We start from the raw sequence: 12110 nt of genomic DNA on the forward strand, positions 1-12110 counted from the left end.
CCTGCATTCCATATGGTAGTGCTTTTACTAAATGAACTACTAAATGGTCCCAAGTGTTGCCTATGAATCTGATACACGTAATATATTATTATTATTTATTTCTTAGCAGACACCCTTATCCAGGGCGACTTACAATTGTTACAAGTTATCACATTATTTTTACATACCATTTATACCCATTTATACAGTTGGGTTTTTACTGGAGCAATCTAGGTAAAGTACCTTACTCAAGGGTAAAGCAGCAGTGTCCCCCACCTGGGATTGAACCCACAACCCTCCGGTCAAGAGTCCAGAGCCCTAACCACTATTCTATACTGCTATATTCAAAATAAATTGGCCTGTTTCATTTTAACCACTTTAGAATAATTTGATTTTACACAAAGTATCAATTTACATCTGCAATGACTAAAAGATGATAATCTACACAATTAGTGCTTCATTTCCATTTTTTTCAGACAGCCTTCTCCTGTCATCATTTTATAAGAATATCGTTTGCCACTTATCTATACTATTCTATCATATATATATATATATATATATATATATATATATATATATATATATATATATATATATATATATATATATATATATATATATATAATTAGGTTACAGTGATTGGAGTTCTGTAGACTTTACAGACTGGAAACTCAGGGAAATCTAAGCACAGTAATAACTGATTTGATTTGATAATAGATGCATATGGCTACCCCAGCAATATTGATGTTTTGTTGGGTGAACTTGTTGAAGACACTGTTCCTGGGGCTAAAACTGGACCACTATTTGCATGTTTAATTAGAAAGCAGATGAAACCCCTAAGGGACAGTGACAGGTAGGTTTTATATTATGTCTGCAGTCACATACATTAAAAATAAATAATAATAAAGATTATTTATTTTTTTATTTGGCAATTCTTTAATGAAACTGTACACAGAAGGACACATTTAAATGGTTTGTATTCCCACATTTTAGATACATTTAATAGAACCCAAAATCCCAAAGTATTCTGTCTACTCTGCAACTAGATTAGGATAGAGGTACATCTTGGCAGTCATATTGTTCCCTATTTGGACTATGCTTGACTTATTTATCTATTCACGGGGCGCCTTTAAGGGTTGAGAATTAGTAGACATACAGGACAGATATGACTTTCACTATTCGGAGAACCGTGAGGAGCTTCCTCGGCAGTCTGGGATCAAGATACCCATGAAAGCAAGAGGTTCCGGTATGGTTGGAACCGAAAAACACATAACACATGGAAAGTCCCTTTACTCTTCGGAGGACCACGTTCTAGTGGCCTGGGGAGACTCGGCTACCCATAGGGACAGAAAGAAAGATTTAGACAGGGTCACGTGCCCTGAAGGAATCTGTGAATAGGAGACAGTTTAGGGGCCAGAGCTAAGACAGAGCTGGCTAGAGGAGAAAGATTAGGATAGAGGGCCTATTTAGAGTTAAAAAGCGCACAGGCTGCGAAAGTACAGCTGTGACTGAGGGTCCCCTCTGGCTTCTCGAGATTATTATTATTACTACGCTATGTATTTTAGTATTATTAGTTTACTTTTTGTTTTGTGATTTATTTATTCTAGTTTTGAAAATAAAAATCTTGCTATCAAAGTTTTGTTAAGTTGCAAGTTGCTTCTTTCTTAATAAAAAAAAATAGAATTACTCAACGTCTTGTGTGGTATTTCTTTATTTTTGTGACAGCTATACTGTACTCATAAATAAATATACTTTTATCACAAAGGGTAATACTGTTTCCAGTTTTTGGAAAGTCTTAGAGCTGGTCAGCGATTTCTGATTTGAAATCCTTGGAAGATTGTGCAGCTCTTTCTGATTTAAGGTTTCCAAACTACAAGCGCTAAAACACAAAAGTGGTCATATTCATGCCCATATATGGTCATTCTGCTTAGGCAGCAAAGGGTTAAATAGTTTCATAACTACAAATATTGAATTATCTAGGTAGTCTGTAAGAAATTAACCCTGGTCCTGTACACCCTCTCTCTGTATTCTCGGTACGTCGCACCCAGAGTCTGTCAATCACAGGCTCGCAATCAAGCTCTAAAATTACATTTGCTGCTACTGCGACTGCTGCTGCAACTGCTGCCATGCCCAGCAAAGCCATACTGTAGTTTGTTTATTCTGTTTTTATTTATTTATTTTTTTAAATTAGTGACCAATGTTTTTTTAAATGTATTTTCCCCCAATTTGGAATGTCCAATTATGTTTTTTCTCCTCGCCGCAGCGAGTCTCCACACGGCACAGACGTTCTAAGGGTGTGTGAGCATCCAAGGTGAGTTATATACTTTTTCATTTATTAAAACCCTCCTTTTCCAAGTGCAAATTAACTCCTGATAAATTATGACAATAACATGGATTTCCTTCTAAATTCCCACGCAAACCAAATAAATAGTTGCAAGAAACACTGCTCGTAAATCACATTAGCACGATTATTTAATAATAAAATAGCATAACGACGAAGTGTTATCATTTACGAACTTTTGAACTCCCCCCCCCCCCCCCCCCCCCACCATGCAATATACAGTAATTAAGCTTTAAAATATCTTAGGTTTTGGGCTACAAATACCTTAGTGTTAGAGGGAAACTGACAGGGACTTATGGTTATATTCTTATTTCGGTAACAACAACATACTTCAGTTATTATGGATTTATGTGTGGGGGTGACAGGAATTAAAATAAGCCCTTCGGTGAGATTGAGAAATGGATGTCCTGCTGTGAACTGTCTGGGGACAGACTGAGAACACATTTATTGATTAAAAATACAAGTACACTTTATTGAGCCACACATTTCGCCACACAGGGCGTCTGCTAATAAATAAATAATAATAATAATAATTTCATGCTACCACCTACAAAACAGGATTTATTTGTTTGATCATAAAAGTGGTGGGTCAATTAAAATTGGGCTTTGTGTACCAAATATGTGAAGGGTTTTTCTGTAAGTAAAAATGTGTAAAATGCCTATTTTAATTGTAAGATCTGGTATTTTTTCCAATTTTAGTATTTGTAATGTACTTTTAATAACCATTTAATTGACTAACTATTTCTTGCTGATAACTGAATTAGTTCAATATATGTAATGGTTGCTAGGAATGGGTGAAAGTGCTATGCAATAGGAGTCTTATTTTCATCCTTGTGTGTGTGGGCATCACAGTTTGCGTGTGTGTATCTGTCTGTTTCTCTCTCTCTCTCTTCCTTTGTCTATCTTCCCCTCCCCCTCTCTCTGTCTCTCGCTTTCTCTTCCTCTCTATCTCTCTCTTGTCCTCCCCCTCAGTCTCTCTCTCTCTCTTTCTCTCTCTCGCTCTCTCTCTCGCTCTCTCTCTCTCTCTCTCTCTCTTCCCCCTCTCTCCTGATCTGAGAACTGTTGGGGGAGGTGACATATGTTCTTTGTTAAGTGAGGAGTTGCTGATAAGGAGAGGGGGGCAAGGAATATGTGGGCTTGGGTGGGGGTTAGAGACTTAGAGACATGTGTGCCTTATGTTAAAGCACAGTTGGAAAATGCAGGAGAGTTGCTGACATCGCACCAACTGTCCAGAGCAAAATAGCTTAGTATTTTTACTTAATCTGTTACTCTGTATCAGGGCTAATTCATGAACTCTAGAAGTAGTGATTTTCTCTGTATAATTTTACCTATATGTTAATAATAAAACCTGATTGCTGTGATTTGAAATTGTTTGTTGTGTCTGGTAATTTTTACTCTCTCCTTAGCCCTCCCCCCATCTTCCACTTCCCTCTATCACGGCTAATGACTTTGCCCCCTTCTTTTCCACCAAAATCACTGACATCCACAAAATCTTCAATACTTCGCCTCCTTCCCCACCCACGCCCTGTCCTCACCCCCCATCACCCTCTGCAACCCCTCCTAAGCTACCCTCCTTCTCACCCCTCTCGGACTCTGATCTTTGCTCCCTGCTCCAGAGCTATAAACCCACCACGTGTGCTCTGGACCCCCTCCCCACTCACCTCTTCCAGGCTGCTACCCCTGCTCTACTCCTTTTCATTTCCTCTCTTCTTAACACCTTTCTGTTCTCTGGCTGTTTCCCCTATGCCTTCAAACAGGCCTGCATCACCTCCATCTTAAAAAAACCCTCCCTTGATCACTCATCCCTCCAGAGCTACCATCCTGTCTCCCTTCTCCCATTCCTCTCTAAAACCCTTGCGCAAGATAAAACCTCAGTGTTCAGCCAAACCTAATTAAAATAATAAGTGTGATACTATATAGCGGAATCATGCTGGTCACAATAGAAAGCTGACCTTTCTTTACAGCTAGTCTTATATATTTATTAAATCTTGGTTTTAAAATCTGTCTTGTGATTCATTAAAACACCATTATTTGATTACAGTTTGCACTATAGCACATTATGGTACATATACTTTCATTCTGCTCTGACCTAGATTTACATGATCACATTTAAAAAAAAAAAACAAGGAAAAACATGGCAATATAATCCCCTTTCAGATATTATATCTCCCTCGGGGACAATAGTTTTCTACTGTATGCCTCAACTCCACTCCATATTTGTATACTATGTAGGACTATTTGTACTAGCTTGTGGCAAGCTGGCTTGTGCGGTGACATCAGACCTGGAAGAAACACACAGCACTGCAAGTGGAATGAATGCGCTGCTTGCGCATTTTAATAAATTAACAAAATAAAAGGTTTAAACAAAACAAACACTTCACACATAAAAAACAAATAACAAATCATTTCAGACGGCACCTCGCTCGTCCTGCCAAATAATAAATCAAAACACTGGCTTTTCGCCATCATATAAAATAAATAAAAAATAATACAAATACAAAATAATACAAAATATGCACAGTACCCCATCTCACATGCAGCACACATGGCCTTAAAGGCCACCTCCCCCTTAAAAGCCCAAAAGTCTTGGTAAGGGTCCTGGGCCAGGAACGGAGGCATCACTGGGCCCACGGGCGGCAATGTTGCCATTGACAATGCCGGCAGTGGCAATGCTGTCAGCGGAAATGCTGACAGCTTACAGGCTGGCTTCTCCAGCCGGGGCAGTCCTGGCAGCGGAAAGGCTGCCCGTGGCAACGCTGGCCACACCAATGCTGACAGCAGGGCAAAGTCCTCCTCCAGTGGTCCCGTTTGCAGCGGAAAGGCTGACAAGGCTAAGAGCAATGCTGGCAGTGTAAATTCAGACAGCAGAAATGATGTCAGCAGATGTGCTGACAGTGCCCAGGCTGGCTCCTCCCCAGGCGTGACGAGCAGGCCTCCCCAGGCGATGACGAGCAGGCCTCCCCAGGCGATGGCGAGCAGGCCACCCTGGGCATTGCAGGCTCGGCCTCCACGGACGTTGCAGGTGTGGCAGCCCTATGCGATGCAGGAGGTAGTCTCCCTCTGGCAGTGGAGGTGAGAGCAACAAGTGGTCTCCTTCTAGCAGTGGAGGCGGGAGCGGCAGGTAGTCTCCCTCTGGCAGTGGAGGTGGGAGCGGCAGGTAGTCTCCCTCTAGTGGTGGAGGCGGGAGCGGCAGGTAGTCTCCCTCTAGTGGTGGAGGTAGGAGCGGCAGGTAGTCTTCCTCTATCTCTGGAGACTAGTGTGGGTCTCCCTCGGTCACTGGAGACGGTTGGGACTCTCCCTCGGTCACTGGAGACAGGTGCGGCTCTCCCTCGGTCACTGGAGACTGGTGCTTCCCCTTCTTGGACACTGGCTTACCCCTCTTGGGCTGTGGATGCTTGGCCTCCCCCCTTCTGGGCGCTGGACGCTCGTGTCCCCACCCCCTTTTTTGGGCCGGCAGCTCTTCCTCGTCCTCTTGGAGGAGGCAGCATACCACTGTGTGCCCTTACTCGCCACATGCAAGGCACCATCCTCACTCCTCAAGGCCATTGAGGAGGTCCTCCAGTCCATCATTCCACTTAATTTGGGCTGTGTCAGTTTCCCAAGATCCAGTTGTCCTTTTTTTCTCCACTCTTCTCACACAGAAAAAAAAGTACTTTCCCTGGCCTGAGTCTCTGGAGGCATTGCTATTCCACTGCTGCTAAAACCCGGAAGAAACACACAGCACTGCGATTGGAATGAATGCACTGCTTGTGCATTTTAATAAATTAACAAAATAAAAAGTTTAAACAAAACAAACACTTCACACACAAAACAAACGGCGCGTTGGCCAAAATAAACAGACAAAACAAACACTGGAGAACTAACCCACAACAAGTATCGTGCTGGTCCTCCAGCACGAGTAGCAATTGTTATTTTTAGTTTTCTATCTTCTCCTCTCCTCTCCCATTCTCCACGGTGAACACCCAACCCCGAGTGAGTGATTCGTGCATCTATATATACAGCTGTGCCGGGATTCAATTACTAATTAATCATTCACTTGAATCCCAGCACATGAACTAATTTGTGCAATCCCCGTGCCCACATGCTAATACACATTTGATCTGCATGTGAAGTGATTGTGCAATCCCTGTGCCTAAATACAACTACACATTTTAAATCATTCATGCTACATAGCCCACATTATACCCGTTCACCAATACATACACACCAACAATAACACACCACATAAAACATAAAACACAAAAATACGCACAGGGGCGGGGCACCCCACCACATAACTACATAGGATTTCCTAAAAGGTGTGAAAGGCAAAACATGAATCATATCAACACCAAAACATAAACCAAAGATGGATTTTTTCAATATACAGCCTTGAATACCTTGAATATCGGTGGCTTATTTTGTTGAAGCCTTTGTATGTGCTGGCTCGAGATTTTCTTAATGACCTTTCTTATTTAACACACACCATTTTAAAATGTTCTTGCGTTCCAATACTGTTAGCTAAGTAATAATACTTGTCATGTTTGTTAACATTTATATTGCTTTGTAAATGATAATTTACTGCAGGAACATATTCCTGTAACTGAATATATAAAACAATATGATTGAAAAATTAGCAAACTCTGCGTGAACTATATAGTAATTTATGTACTGTTCATATGCTTGTCCTCATTTTCCAGGTATACATTATTTTGTTTATTTCATTCTTCCCTGTTAGTAATTCAAAGATTGAAGCTCAGCAGTGTAAGATGTAAAGTGTAATGTGGGATGATTGACTGTTTGGCCCAGGATCTCGTCTTCTGGACTGATAGGAGCTGCCCTCGTTCTCTGACGTTGGTCAGAGGTCACCAAGGCTGGGTGATGGAGGACCACCGACCCCCAGAAGGGAAATACAGTTGCAAAGGAGGCGGTGGGGAGGTGGAGGAGGAAGACCTTCAGAACAAGTATTGGAAGGTGAGCCTGGACGATATAGGCTAAGGAACCAATAGGATTGGCGTAGCGAGCTGAGCCTCGCCCCTAGAACTACGGTAGGCCGAAATTAATGCACCAAAAGACATTTTGCCTGCTGAAAAGCAGCTGAAAAACCTCTATAAAAAATGTATCGAAAAGAAATCCATCCTTCGACTTAGAAAAAGAGGTTTGTTACTTTGTTCAGTCTGTTGTGTATAAAAAATAGGAAAATTCACAAAGCCATTTACTCCAAGTGCCATCAAACCCCTTTTTCTGAAGTAGAAAATAATCCACTGATGTTACAAAGCAAAACAGTTATTTCTAGTTTTGTGTTTCTCTTCATAGAAAAAAAAATTGGTGCTAATGACACTTTGGAGTAAATGGCTTTTGAATTTTGAGTGTGTATTTTAAATCACTAACAATCGGAGTGCTACGAAACAACTTGAATATTCCACAGTCAGTGGTCAGGTTAAATCAGTTTTAAAAATAAAAATAGTAATATATTTATAAGAATCACTATAATATATAGTAGACCAAGATCTTACATTTCTGTGTATCAGATAGTGTGTATCACATGGAATGATGTCACCTACACTGTTTCTTTATTCTTATTGTACTAAATATTAGATATCAGCTAGTATCGTACAGCATCTTATACAATATTCTATATGTTCTTTTACTCCTGCTTTACTACTTTTGCCTTTTTAATTGTGTCTGTTGTTGGCTCCTTTTTCTTAGGGGATTGCAACAATGGTTCTTACACTGCATGGAATTTGGAAATTAATTGAAGGCCATCGTCAGCACCCATACAGCAGTACATCTCTCGTTGTAAATGGGTGAAATAATGTAATGACAACTCCATGAAAAAGAAAAATGTGCAACTGCATGCATGTGTCCTACAAGTGATAAAAGGAGTATCGATTCATTCTATTCATTCCTTCATTTTTAGAGTGACTATAGATAATCACAAGAACTATCATTTGATTGTAAGAAGTACATTTATTTGTTCAGCAAAATTGGATTTATAAAGATGTTGGAAATAAAATAATGGAAAAAAAATGGAATGACTTTTTCATTACTAAAGGCTACCACCCACTGGACACAATGAGATTTCACCTCTACTCTCCGCATATATTAATAAACATGTACTGTAACATTACATGTACTGTACCATACCTTCATGTATATTGGATGATTCTTTTTATGGATGACATATCTGCAAAAAAGAGCACCTTTTTTTTTGACAACATTCCAGTGTCACCCAGGCGATACAACCGGCTATGCCTGGGTGACACTGATGTGAATGCTTTGATAAGTTCCATTAGTTTTGTCGTATCACTGCGCATCGTGTCAGGTGTGTAGCAGCCTAAATTTACTGTATATATTTTGTGATACAATGTTAAACTACACATTGGTGTTTTGTGCACGTCAGGACACGTGCAATTTTGGAAAAAAATGAATAACGTATCTCAAATGTTTTATGAGCCAAGAAAATAACAGACATAACTTAGCTATTTAAATACAATTCAAATATTCAGGGATTGGGGAAAGAATGAGAAAATCCTGCTGTAACAGTCAATGGAGTTTAGGTCCACCATGAGCAGCCAGGACAGCAGTGATTAAAGTCAGCAAACCTGCAAGGTGTTTAAATACAGCCTATTTACACGATAAGTCAGCTATATATTGATAGTTAAAAGTTTGGTTGTCGGGTTTCTCTTGTAAGAGGCCATATTATGTGTTTATTATTTGTTTATTTAGCGACTTACAGAGACTAGGGTGTGTGAACTATGCATCAGCTGCAGAGTCACTTACAACTATGTCTCACCCGAAAGACGGAGCACAAGGAGGTTAAGTGACTTTCTCAGGGTCACACAATGAGTCAGTGGCTCATGCAGTTTGGTTGAGAGGACCTCAAAGGTGAGCTGTTCTGGCTGCTAAAACTGTACAAAATGACCTGCAATAACAAGCACTCTACACACAACATATTAACTTATTGATTGAAACATTAAAAATAAGAACTGTGGCAAAAACATGAAGATGATTTAGTTACTTTTACAATATATTTATAATCTTTGTCCAACCCCTGTATATCAGAGAAGCCTATGAAAATGTATAATTTAAATATGAATTATCAGCAGTTTTGGATAGATATTTGTTTGTTTATTAAAAGTACAATCCAGACGTTATACAATATTAATGAAATCTGTACTGTATGACCTACATACAATTGAAATTGTCATACATTTGCTGTTGTCCGTCACTTTCTATTGTGTCAAAGTATTACAACTTTTATGTTCTTAATATTCCACATGTGTTTTCTAAATTAGTATTGTTTAATAGTGTAGAGCGCATGGGGGTCGGGGTCAAGGCTGGTAGGTGACGCAATCAGATATGAAGGAATAAGTCCGATACCAGCTCCTGCAAGGGAGCCGGTTCTTTTGTACAGCGGTATCAGCGCTATGTTTCAGAGCGGGAAGGCCCAGGTTCGCGTCCCACCTCCAGCTGTGAGAAACCCCTGCCTATGTGAACCGCGGTTCGCCACAATATACTACCCAATGTGATTGTTATCAGCCTATTCAACAACATTATCGAGAGTCTTCAAGACTGACAAGCGTAGATGGTCACTGACACAAAGTAATTTTTATTTATTTTTTGCATTGAATAACTTTGAAAAAAATCTTAATTGGAAGGTAATTATATGTTTTAAATAAACATGAATCTAACTGAACAATTCTGTGGGTAAAATTAAAATTAAATCGCCACCTCACACTAAAAAGCCACACAATGGACCAATAACTTTTATTTGCATGTAAACATGTCTCAAAACTGTACCTTCCGCACACTAGACTTCAGCAGCGAAAATACTGTTTGTGATGTACCAAGCAATCCTTTATTCTCTGAGATCTGCTGGAACTAGCCCTGGCAAGATTTTTTGACCAAATAGATAAAAATAAGCATATAGTACAAGGAGTTTAGAGACCATTCAGTATTTGTTTTTTTATGTGACACCATTTATTCAAAGTTTCAAATTATTGTCATTTGACTCTGTGGTAGAGCAGAGGCTTTACACATGGGTGAGCATGTGTTTGGTGGCTGGCAGCCATCTTGGTGATGGGGCAGTCTGGAACCAAGATGGCCACCACATGCACAGCCACCTAGGTTGATTGTTTGATTGTGTAAATGTGGGAGTTATTGTTTAATTGAAACAATGAGATAAGTGTGAAATATGGCCAGGTGGTGATTGATTGATTGACCACATGGTATAATAGGAGCACAAATAGTGTTTGTTGGTGAGAGAGTGGAGAGTGGAGAGTATGAAAACACTGGGATAGCCATAGTTTACTGTGTGTCTGCTAAATAAATAAATAACAAAGCCCTTTGGAAAGCACAGATACTTTTTTCATCATTTACATTGTTTTTATTTTTGTGTTTAGTGATCGGATAGCCGATTGCTTTAAGCTTAAACTTTTCTGTCCCTTAGCAATAGGGTGCAATACACTGTACACTAGCCTTAACTAGCATCTATCATGGGTACCTACCAAGGACAAACAAAGTTTTGTTTGTACCCCTGTGTATTAAATTAGCATAGCTGGGAATTTGTTGCCAGTGGCTTTATTATTGCTGTGGGCTACCAATAGCACCAGGCTTGAGCGTCCACCTACGCTAGAAGTAAAACCTCATTCACTGACCAAGATTTTAGAAAAACAAAAACATGAAAAAGAAAAAAAAATATTGGTTCCACGAATTTGTTCAAAAAGACAAATACAGGGCTTAAGATCACTGGGTGAATAGGGGGAGCATATTGTAGATTTACTACCAGTATTTTCAAAATGTACTCTACTAAACATTCTGACTGGATAATTTTTATATCATTAACTTAAAGGGCTGGATTTTAGCTCCCTTCATAGACTACCATAAGAATCAGAATTGCTGAAGCTACGGTTCTGTAGAAAAACTTTCATATATTATATATGTACGTGTATAATAGGATTATAATAAATATATATGTAGTCAAAAAATATTTATCACATAATACATGGATAGTACACAGTATTTTCTTAAGGAATGTTGGTATTTTATTTTATTTCACATTTCATTTTTTTGTATATGTGTAACGCTATGTCTCGGTTTTTGTTTGTGTAACCTTACTTTAGTGAATAATACTTCCAGGTTACCGTTAGGTTCGTTGGGAGACTGGTTTCATTGATTTGCACAATAGTAACATACCGGTAATCTAAAGAAATAATTTGACAACAAGTGTAATTACTGTTCTTGCATATGACATTTATCTTTTTTCTTAAAGAAAATAAAAACAATAACAACATTAAATCATCATGCACATCACCAATTAATACAGCACAAATAAGCACAATCCACATTTCACTGTCCATTCATTTATCCACCCAGTTAGTACAGCACAAATAAGCACAATCCACAGTTCACTGTCCATTCATTTATCTACCCAGTTAGTACAGCACAAATAAGCACAATCCACAGTTCACTGTCCATTCATTTATCTACCCAGTTAGTACAGCACAAATAAGCACAATCCACAGTTCACTGTCCATTCATTTATCTACCCAGTTAGTTTGTCCTACCACTCAGTTCAATCCTTAGGCCAACATTAAAAGAATGTTAATTAAGTCGTTGCAGAGAGTTGGTTCACAGCTGTGGATAACGTTGCTGCTGAATAGCTGTTACGATGTCATCAGTCCTGGTAAGAAGGAATGGTGATGGCTTCTCGGTCAAAGAAAAGTCACAGATCTCAGTCCCTAAAGCGTTGAAGTTCTTCAGCTCTTTTCCCAAAGTTCAAGGATTCCTTTAAACTATTTATATATAT

General features: G+C 39.3%; 1 long non-coding RNA gene across 1 annotated transcript; it reads left to right on the top strand.

The window, feature by feature from the left end:
- Window positions 1-2057: 2057 nt before the first annotated feature.
- LOC131737216 (uncharacterized) lies at window positions 2058-8258 on the top strand. The gene is made up of 3 exons (XR_009328800.1): window positions 2058-2290; window positions 7109-7273; window positions 8009-8258. It is a non-coding gene; the product is annotated as an uncharacterized LOC131737216 (long non-coding RNA).
- Window positions 8259-12110: the final 3852 nt, after the last annotated feature.

The sequence above is a fragment of the Acipenser ruthenus genome, chromosome 5 (assembly GCF_902713425.1).
Source record: "Acipenser ruthenus chromosome 5, fAciRut3.2 maternal haplotype, whole genome shotgun sequence".
Lineage (NCBI taxonomy): Eukaryota > Metazoa > Chordata > Actinopteri > Acipenseriformes > Acipenseridae > Acipenser > Acipenser ruthenus.